Consider the following 10,690-nt stretch of genomic DNA (forward strand, 5'->3'; position numbering starts at 1 on the left):
TTTTAAAGGTAGGCCTTTAAAGCTGCAACAGCAGCTCCTCTCTGAGTAGCGTCACCATGCTGCTGTTTACGATCTCCTCATACTACAAGTTGTGAGCACAACTTGGGGTTTTGACAGGAAGAGTTTGGGAGCGGAGGTTCCCCAGAATGAAGGGTGCTGTTTCTTAATCATGGCACAACGTTATTCTACAGTACATGCTGGAGGATCAGTAGGGAATACAGGTGATTTTCCCCTCCTCTGAGTCAGCTCAGAGTCTTCCAGAAAAGATTCACTCTATTGAAGGGAGGGGAAGAAATCAACCACAGTCTGAGACCTCGTTTTTATCCTTGGCTTCTTGGACAAGTCACTATTCCTGTCCTTAAAATGGGGGTGCGGATCCCTGGCTGAGAAAAGGTCAGATGAGGATGACATTACAGATATTGGTAACTGTGGAAAAAAATGATACTGATTCACGCTTTTTTCCCTCCTCCACTACTTTCATAATTGAATAGTTATGAAATAAAGTGTTCTTCCCCCCTTCTGTACTTGGAACATGGTGATTTATCAACATAGACAGTTTGAGGCCCAGCAGATAAAATGCAAAGCATGGACTGAAGTAAATAACTGAAGTTCACAGTGTGAACTAAATCATGTTTTATTACCTTTAATATTTCAATTGCTTCTTAGCGTGAGAAGCCGAAACCAGGATTCATTCAGCAGCCCCATAAACCTACCTTTCCTTTGCATTGCTTTAGCTTTTCTCCTCCCTCTCCCGGAGAACCATCCTCTTTCACCCCAGCTAGCCCCTTCCTGTCTGTGGAAAAATGAGGATCTAAATTCATCCCCTCCAGGAACCAGCTCTGGGACACGACAATTTGAAGATTCCTCATCGGGCACCTCGTTAGGGCAGGTAACTTGGAAACTTGGAAACCCTGGGCTGCTGCTGTAAATGAGACAGATAGGACTAAATCCAGGGGATTTAGATCTCATAGAGGCCAATTTTTATCTCTGCTGGTGCATACTTCTCTCTGACATTTATAGAGGGAGCCTAAGACATTTTGTCCATCCTACCAAAGTCTACATGCTTGACAAGATCAAAAATCATCTCTTCTCCTGCCTGTCTCTGAACAGCCAGAATTTATTAACTATGGCACCATTGCTAGATCGGCTGCAATTTCCATTTCAGATCTGGTTGATCCTAGAGTTTCTCTCTGCTTGTATTTTAGTATATCCTTGCCTTTTAAGCAGATCACCTCTAATGCCTCCAGCCCTCCTCAATAAATCCATGTCTACTGGATGGGCTGATTAAGACTGACATCTGCAGTTTCATGCAGGCTAAATGACACCAGATCTTCTCACTTGGCTCTTCTATAGAGGAGGGATATCAAACATATCAGATTTAAACTGGATGAAAAGCTGTAGGCCACAATGCTTTAGAAGGGACCCTGGCTTGCTGATCCATTCCGGGAATTTAGATGTGGAGCTATTGTCACAGCGAGGACCTCTCTTCTCCTTCTCATTCGTGATCCCTTCCATTTTCATGTTCTTCATCCATGAAGACAATTATGACTATTATATCCACAGAGAAATAACCTTAGGAATTTTTTTATATGCTTATCTTCACCCTTCAGCACCTGAAAGAATTATTGCACTCAACATTGCTATTCAGATAGATGGCCTCAGAACAACATTTTAAGTACCTCTGCTCCAAGTTTTCTACTTTTTATGTTTAGATACCATTCATTTATAGTTCCTAGTAGAAACTGGGCTGGATGGATTAATTACTTCAGATTATCAATTTTAGCAGCAACTTTTGGACCAACAGGGAAAAAAGGGAGAAGGGAATTATAGCACAATGTGTTTGGGAAAATTCTCTGTCTCCCAGACCAACAATTGCAAACTTTAATTCAGCTGCTCTCTCAAAAGGCTTCAGAATTTCACGCACAAGTATATTCGCGATCTCCAGTGAATGAATATGAGGATGATTCTTTTCAAAGAGTTTCCTGGAAAATGCCATCTTTGGTTGATACCCTTCTTTTCCAGGAATGCTGAGAATTTATACAAAAGATGCAGTGGAGCTATACACACGCAGAAGCAAACATATTATTCTCAAACCACACTGTTGCTACTTTCTCACCATTTTAGGCCTTTTACACAGCCATTCCAATCATCTTTTCATTATCAGACAAATCCTGAAGAATTTTCTCTGGCAACTTATCCACTGAAATAAGATAATGTTTTCCTTGAACAAGGACAAATCGATGTTAGGTAAAAGCTTCAGGATTTTGCTTAAGCTTTAAAAATGCCATTGTGTACCAAGCTAAAGCGCACGTGTCTTTTAAGCCTCGTTCTCCTGTTACCTACAAGGCTCAGCATAGTCCTGCTGGTTTTGTATCTACCATCTCCCCGCAAAAGCCTTGATTCTGTAGAAGTGCCAAACATTTGCAAAACTAGATGAAGGAATTAGACCATGATGTGGCCCTGTTTTACTTATGGGTAAAAATGCAGCCTGAATGCCTCACAAGCAGTGACTTAATGGTGCATTTCATCCTTTCCTGGGCAGAGCTGCTGCAAAGGTGGCTCTGTTTTGCAGCCCAGAAGCTGAGGTGCGGCCACTATCTTTCTAGTTTGTTGGAGCGGCTTTTCCGGCGGCTAGATGTTTTGAACTCGTTCATTTTTACTGTATATCCCTGGAGATGCCAGACAGAAATTTAACTTCTTAGGTGCTTAGCAGTTTCTGAAAACTGCAAAGGTGTCAGCAAAGTATTTCAAGAGGAACATTCAAAATCACTAGTCATATCAGCTAGTATTGGCTGGAGAAACTAAATTATTTCCTAAGGCCTTACGAATTTGAGAAGGAGAACCAGCTCAGCTCTCCCAAATCTTACTCAGTTTCTTTAACTATGAAACTTACCATCCATGAGTGTTTTTTTGACCACTAAAAGAAGAATGAATTGCTAAGTTTGTATTGTGGGAAATTTGTATTGCAGAAAATTAATGCCACTCCTACCACTACTTAGAGGTACAAGTGCTTTTTAGCGCTAAGAACCAATCCACAGGTCCTGTGAGCCGGGACATATATGTACCAGAGAAAACTCACCTGAGTGGTTGTCTCACTGTTTTAGCACTTTGCTTGAGTTCTGCGGTAAATTTTTGGAAATTTTTGGTGTGGAATTAGTTATGCTCATGTAACGTAGCAGGGTTGTGGCAGCATCTGTGGCTGGCATTTTCTATCACGTGACGACGTTTAACAGCAGTGTGAAATCAGGGCTGAGAAACATTATCTGAGATGCAAAGAAAGAGAGAGAGAGAGTGATGTTGACTTAAGAATCCCTCCAAAGAGCATGGGATAAGAAAATAAGGAGCCTGGTAGAATTGTCAGTCCCTGTTTGACTGGATGACTGCAGATTGATAAAATCAAATATTTACTGGCGTGCCCAGTGCAGAATTGCTGGATCTCTGGCTGATTGGAAGCAAAGTGATTTTGAGGGCTGTTAAAATAACATACTGCTCAAGGCATAATGTAGTTTTTTTTTCCAGTGCCTACTCTGATATTCAGCTACTCTTGTGCTTGGGAAAACTGTTTGTCACTGTAACAATTTCTTCCCTGGAGAAAGGTGAGTTGGGGAAGAAAATATACATTGGGACTGAGGAGATCGGTGTTTCTTTTTAAGGAAAAAAGGCCACTGTCATACATGGAAAGGAATCCTTCACAGCAAGGAGTTTATCTGTCGCTGGCAGTGCACTCACCCTCCAGGGAAACTGGGAGACCAGAAAAGACATCTGGACCAAAATCAAGGTTTTAAGGTCTTTACCTTCCTGGGAAGATAGTTCAGTGCTTATGTTTCTGCCTTCACTCTCTTCCGTCTCCGCAAGTTAACAAGCCCCCCAAAATTATTAAGTAAATAGCTATATAAATCTTGTGTCTGACATTATCGGGAGACAGAAAGTTAAAAAGCTAGGAGATGTTACACGTAGAGGCAGCTGGTGTATTCTTTTGCTGTCAGTTCTCTCCGGCAATCAATATTATGAAATGTTATGATTATTATCAAATATCATTATGTTAATTCTGAATCTGTTATGAGTCCCATCTACTGCAGTCACTATGCTTTGAATAAACGATCATCTGAGTTTTAAAAATAAAAAATATATAAGAAAAACTCTCTGCTAGCTATTAACTAGCAAGAAACATTTAGGTAGGCAGGCAGATCCGCTCCTAGTGGTGTTCAGTTTGATAAATTGTGGCTTTCCTCCAAATAGAGGCAGAGTTCAGTATTTCACACCATGACAGGTTCTCTCTGTACTTTGTGGATAAGGTTGCTTGGATCAGAACCAAACTTGCAGCTATTCACGGAGGTGGTAGAGTTTCTAAAGGAGCATGTCTTTATTGTATTCGGGTGCTGCTTGCTAGAGGCTCAGCTGAGACCCGAGCGCTGTTGTGCTAGGCACTGCATAAACACGGAGGAAGAGACGAGACACTTACTTAAAGAGTAGTAAGGAGAAAAGCCATCTGCAGAAGCCAGGAGAAAGGCTGTAGGTGGGCTCCTGGTGCCCAGGCCCATGACCTATATCTAGTGGATCACACTCTTTCGCAAAAGAACTTCTCAGGCTTCTAGGAGATGAACATAGCAATCATTGCAAGGGTGACAGGAATATGCCACATTACTTGAACTGCAACAGCTTTTGGGTTCAGGAATATCTGACCATGGGAATTGGAAGAGGGCAATTTTAGGAAATCATCAAAAACAAAAGCTGCTCTCCCAAAAAAATCACCTTGAGGGATTTTTGAGCTTCGTGCAATTGCCTCTGCAGCCCTCCATCTCACCTGGGTTTCATTTCACACTTGAAGCTCAACTGCGTTCTGTCGGGGGGGCTGTCGATCCGAAGGGAGGTGCTGCGTCCCGGAGCTGATTTAAGGCTTGCAGTGCAGAAGCCAGGTGCAGACTTGCCAGGGGGTTAAGGGGCTGTCAGCTCCCCGTTATCAGGGCTTGCTGCAGCAGGTTTGCTCCTAGCCATGTGAGGCAGGAATGCCTGTGCAGCCACCTTTCAGATCTGTGCTGCATCCACGACTCGTTAGCTAGATGAATCTCGTGGTTTCCTGGTATTTGCACGCCAAAGCAGGAAAAACGCAGAGATGAGATTTGTTGAGAGTTTGGGATTTGTGCGAGTGCCAGATTCAGAGGCACTCCAAAGGGCAGACAGAGGGCAAAAGCACAAAGGTTAAACAAGCAAAAATAAAAGTGTTTGCGCCAAATCCTGCAAACAAAAACCACCCAGCTAACTTCAGCTCCGAGGTGCAAAAGTGAGGTTTGCTTCCTAGGATTAAAAAATATACGCCTTGCCATTACAGATGGAGAACTAAATAAAGTAATTCCTGCTCTACTTGTCTCAGATGTTAACAAAATTAGTGGCAGCATTTTTTTTGGCCAACGATTCATTAGCCTCTTTTCCCTGCTCTCTAAACCTTCATAAACACAAGCCGAAATCCTCCCAGAGAGAGATCTTGACTACAGTCAGGTTTTGCTTCTCTCCAGGCTGGTGTGAGATTATAATGCTTCTCAAGGTGTTCCCTTCCTCATAATGAAGCTCCATCTGTTCTACAGATGGTAAAGATCACAAGAACCAGCACTAAATATCCCTCCCCCACCAAAGAATTTTTACCTTATGGTAGTGTTGCTCTTTGTTTTCCCTGTCTCTCCCAGGAGCAAAGGCACATGTTTCAGAGCACAGGGACTAATCTATTGCCCCTGCTAGTCTACATGGTGGCATTTGCCTCTGCGTAAGGAGGGGTTCATAGGTTTTGGCGCAGGCTGAGTGAAAGGACAAGCTTTTTCATTGACTTTTCACGAACCTTTGCAAACTGGCCACCTTTGAAAACTCCGGCTGTATTTCTCATCCCATGCCCTCTAGACTGCTGGTTGCACCAGTCACAGCTTTCCCCCCAGTAGACAATTCCTTCACCTTTTCTTCTACCTCTCACTGCCATATATTTTGCTTTAAGGGCAAACCGAAATCCATTGCACTGAGGAACTGACATTTGAGACACAAAGAGCATTCAAGAAGTCAGGCCCTAAAGGATGGGAAATAAATCTATACGCCTCCGCTGCTTGTTCTCTGCGCTACAGATTTCTGGGTACCTTTCACTCAGGAACTAAAGCTTTTCAGATTACCACACGAAAACTTGAGCCTGTAGAGCACTCAGCAGGGTTGAGCTCCTGGTTATGTTGCCAACCTCTCAAATTTTGGCCTCCTCCAGTGTAACCTAGCTAAATATCCAGAAACTAAAGCAAAGAAAATGGAGTCACCTTTGATGATCTTGCCCTCCATACATAATCCAAATAATGAGATTCACTTACCTAAAGCCTAGATAAACAGGTTTTAGTTCTGAAACAGGATAACCACAGTAGATCTTTAGACAATCCTCTAAGGCAACTGGAAGTGGACTAACTTCATTTATGTGATTTAACATTTGCCTAAGAGAAAATACTACCACTTTTCCCTTTTTGACAGGTAGATAATCCTAAGAGGTTTGACTACTGTATTAACATCCAAACCGCAAATGATGGCTAAAATGAAAAGCTGGATTTTCTGACGCACATACACTCTATACATCTGCTTTCTACATCAGAGCCAGAATTAGTTCTAATGTTGTGTTTGTATTAAATATGTGGATTAATGGAGCTCAGCAAGAGTGCTGAATTAGCTCTTCCTGTCTCCGGTGGATTTGGGCTATGTCTCTCCACACAGAGACAGATGTGTAGCTTGTTACATTTTGCATTTTGCACTTGGAAAAACTGTGGCTTGGTGCTAAATCAACAGTTGCCTGTTCAAAAGGAAGTGATTCCAAGCATCTATTAGAGCTCATGAGTTAAGCACATTTGGGCTGGAGGAGGTAGCAGGGAGGAAACATTGTCATGCTGTTGGCTAAGACCTTAGTCCACCAATAGTGCTATTGCTCAGGGAGGATGGATCTCTTTCACACGTGGAATAGTGCCAGACTCGTGATCCAGGAAGATTTGGTGGCACTGGTGAATCCAAAGAATAGAGATTTTTCACTCCAGTGTCCTGGCTCAGTGCCAGCTCAGGTAATTATGTTCCACTTACCTAAATTTCTTCCTCAGTTTTCCCTGGCATTTAACAGTCTTCTTCCTTCCTGTCCAAACCAGCAGTTTAACAGTCCAGCTGGCTGCTGAGCAACCACTGTCCTTTGAACAACGGCTAAATGTCTCTTCTGTGCATATGTGTATGCAGTTTGCAAAGCACTTTGGGACCCTACGAGTTGGGTAAAGGAGAAAAACAATATAAAAGTGATATTTGTTGTTTTCATTTTTATTGGCCTCACAACTGGGAGCGCTACTGGCACAAGATCTTAGAAGTTGAGAACAGATAAAGCAACCTTTCCCTAAATTAATAACTCTATGAAAATAGGGCCAAAATCAGAATGAACTTTTGCATACCAGCTCCTTCTGGCAAATACCTTACTGAAATGATAGTTTCAGCAAGACTGAAACCCAGACGAGCTCCGAGTCCAAGAAATGTGTATGTCCACAGCTGAGACACACAGTAACAAAATTCTGGGTGCCTGGCCCTCGCTCGGAAGCCACAGGCCAGAGCTGGGCTCCAGCATAGCATGAGTCAAGCCCAGAGGTACCTCTGAACAGGCCAAGCAGGTCACCACCAAAGGGTGTCTGAAATTCCACTAGGTTGCAGGAGTTGGTGCCTGAATAAGGGACATGGACAGGGCAGCAGCATCACCACCACCCAGACTGTAAGCCTACAGTTGGCCGCAGGTATGTGCGACTGAGCTGAGAAAGAACAGCAGCTGGGGAAAGGGAGAAAAAACGGTTTCCAAGTCTTCCTTTGCAAAATTAAACCCACAGCTCCCTGTTCTTCAGGCTACAGGCAGGTCTGGGGTGATGGGCGCGCCTTTTCCTTCTCTTAAGGACGGGGAAGTGTGCATAAAGAAAAGCAAGAATCCCTGAATCGGAAGAAGAGCAAACAAGAGGCTTTGGCTTTCTAGCCCAATGGTTGGTGGGGGGAGATCTGCATTGGCATGACTCATTCCCTAAAAATACCTATGTTTCTCCATTGACTATTGAGGGAGCCCAGGATGACCAGCTTGAAGGAGATGCCTGCTATGTAGATGTCTGAAATTAGATGAAGTGAATCCCATCCCTAAAGCCAGCCTGGGTAGGAGGTAGCGTAGGACGGTGCAATGCAAGAGTCTACATGTGAGCTGGAAGTCTGCACTCCCACCACCGTCAGTGGAGATCTAGTCAATGTGGTCGGTGGAGCCTAGGAAGCGATTTGTCTCGCTGTAAAGCAGACTCCTACGTTTGGTCAGTGAATCACTCTCTATACGCCCACATTTCAGGGAGATGGATCCTATCCCTGAAGTTAGGAGAGATGAATCTCACCCCTAAGTCTTTTTCTTCATTTTTGTATCTGCTGCTAGCTTTCCAAAATGCCATAATACTAAATCATTTGCTAGAGTTAGCTCTTACTTCATTTTTCCTCCATCCCCAATCAAACCATCACAAACATTTATTCTGTTTATCTTCTGAATTCCATTTCAAAATTAGAGTGAAACTCAAAGTCTTCCAACCCTTCTTCAGTTTCAGTCAAGCCCTTCAGTATATATGTACATCAGCAGTGCGTTAGAGCCTTCTTCCTCCTCCAGTTTCCTTATTAAGTTCTTGCTCCTCTCCATTACTGCAGACAGCTCAACCTGGGTGTCTCTCTCTGTGGAAATTTTCCGCGCTCTTCCCCCGTTTTTTCCTTTCCTTTCTAGATACTTTAAATGTGCAACAGTGGAGACTCCTTGTCAATAGTACTACCAGTGCGGTTCTCAAATAACTGTGTGTCAGGTGCACAAATTATGGAACTAATAAACACTGTGATTACATTTTGTGTATGAGTTTTCAAGGCATATGATAATGAATATTAATAGAAACTATTTCTTTGGTAAATGATTGTTTTCTCAATAATTGATATAAATAAAATCACTTTGATATGAAACAGAGATATTTCTGATGTCTATATCAGAATGCAACAATTTGTTTCCACAAGAAAAGGCACACCTGCCAGTGTATACTAGTAGAAATGTAAATATTTGCAGTTTTTGTAATAATTAAATCCAGTCCTCCAAGGCCCATCTCACAACATGCAAAGACAGAATTCAGGCTCATTAATTAACAAAGAATTGAATGAAGCGGCACAAAACCAGATAGAATTAAAAACTCAGAAATCAGTCAGAGAAGGCAGGCTCCATCTCACCAGACTTCAGATGTCTATATGTAGATGGCTGCAGGTGACATAGTCACTCTGCTAGTCACTCCTTCTTAGTCAATGGAGACCGGCACGTGTGTAAGGTACGATTATTTAATCGATTTTAAGTGTCTAACTTAGGATGAAATGAATCACTGTCTCCCTGGACTAGATATCCGCTGACTCTACAGGGAGCTGAGGGGGACTAGCTTAGATTTAGATGTTCAGTCAGGTGAACACAGCACAAACATAATAACCTGCTTTTGAAACATTTTGTAAGAAATACACGAAAACCAGTCTAACCAGTATTAAAAGAAAAGAAGAGTCATAGACCCCAAATTTTGCTTATCTGTCCATTTGCAGGACTGTATCCCAGTCAAATATGTCTTCCCATGGCCTTTTATTGCACAGTTAGGTCAGTGCGGCTGGAGCTGTACCCCCCCTCTGAACTGCATTTCATCCGGCAGCTAAAATTCTCACGGTGATGGAGTTATGGCTAATGGCAACCGGATGCTTTCCTTCCATGAGAAAATTTTGGGATGGGATGGGACAGGACGGAACAGGAAGGGAAGGAAGAAGGAATTTGCTTGGAAAAAGCCCACGATTTTCTTCCAAAGTGGAAGTGCTCTACGGGAAGCAGATATTTTCCTTAAAAAGGTGTGCTTACTCACACATGCGAAAAAGGAGTTTTGATAGATTATTTTTGCCCTCCTATGGTTTGGTTGCAGTCAAATCTATCAATAAAAAGTGGACAGGAGACTTTCAGGGAATATCTTCAGACATCCATTCTGAAGAGATCAAAGGGAGTTTTACTGATGAATTTACTGTCCTACTGACTTATTTTTTTAGAAATCCTAGACACCTGGAAAAGTGTTAAAAAGATGAAGGGAGGGGGGAAAGAATGACAATATGCTGCCCTTCAAAAGAGGACAGAAATTCTTCCTAACAATTGCATCCTCCAAACCTAGCTTCAACGCCTTTTAAAATAATGGAACAAATATTGAAAGAAAAGAAAAAGCTGTAACAGACCCATGAGCTGTCATACTTCTTATAGCTGTTTTCTATGGCTTTTTAAAAACAGCTAAGGGCCCAGCTTAGTCACTATGTGTTCTCCTCATCCTCTCAATGTTGCTTCGTTCCTTTTCCTTCTTTCTTTGTAGTGTCTTTGCTGCATCATCTTCCACTAGACCGTAATCTCTTCAAAGCAGGAATCCTCTCTGAACTGTTGAGTGATATCCAGCACAAGAGCGACCTCGGTCACGGCTGGAGCCCTGAGGTGCTATTGCAAGGCAGCTGAAAAGAAGCAGGTGGCGAAGTGGGGATTTACAAGGGAAAGTAAAAATCAGGCAGACGGGATTTCTTTTTTTTTTGGTTGAATTACAATGTTAAAGAATGAAGGCAAAGTCACTAATGTATTATGTCTGTATTCTGACGCTCTCACCTC

At 42.6% G+C, this 10,690-nt stretch overlaps 1 long non-coding RNA gene across 1 annotated transcript; it reads right to left on the reverse strand.

The window, feature by feature from the left end:
* Nucleotides 1-1,194: 1,194 nt before the first annotated feature.
* On the reverse strand, nucleotides 1,195-5,041 carry LOC138066156 (uncharacterized). Its single transcript, XR_011139400.1, has 3 exons — nucleotides 4,805-5,041; nucleotides 3,080-3,263; nucleotides 1,195-1,613 (listed from the first exon to the last, which is right to left on the reverse strand). It is a non-coding gene; the product is annotated as an uncharacterized lncRNA (long non-coding RNA).
* Between the last annotated feature and the right edge of the window lie 5,649 nt (nucleotides 5,042-10,690).

This window comes from Struthio camelus, chromosome 2 (genome assembly GCF_040807025.1).
Source record: "Struthio camelus isolate bStrCam1 chromosome 2, bStrCam1.hap1, whole genome shotgun sequence".
NCBI classification, from domain to species: Eukaryota; Metazoa; Chordata; class Aves; order Struthioniformes; family Struthionidae; genus Struthio; species Struthio camelus.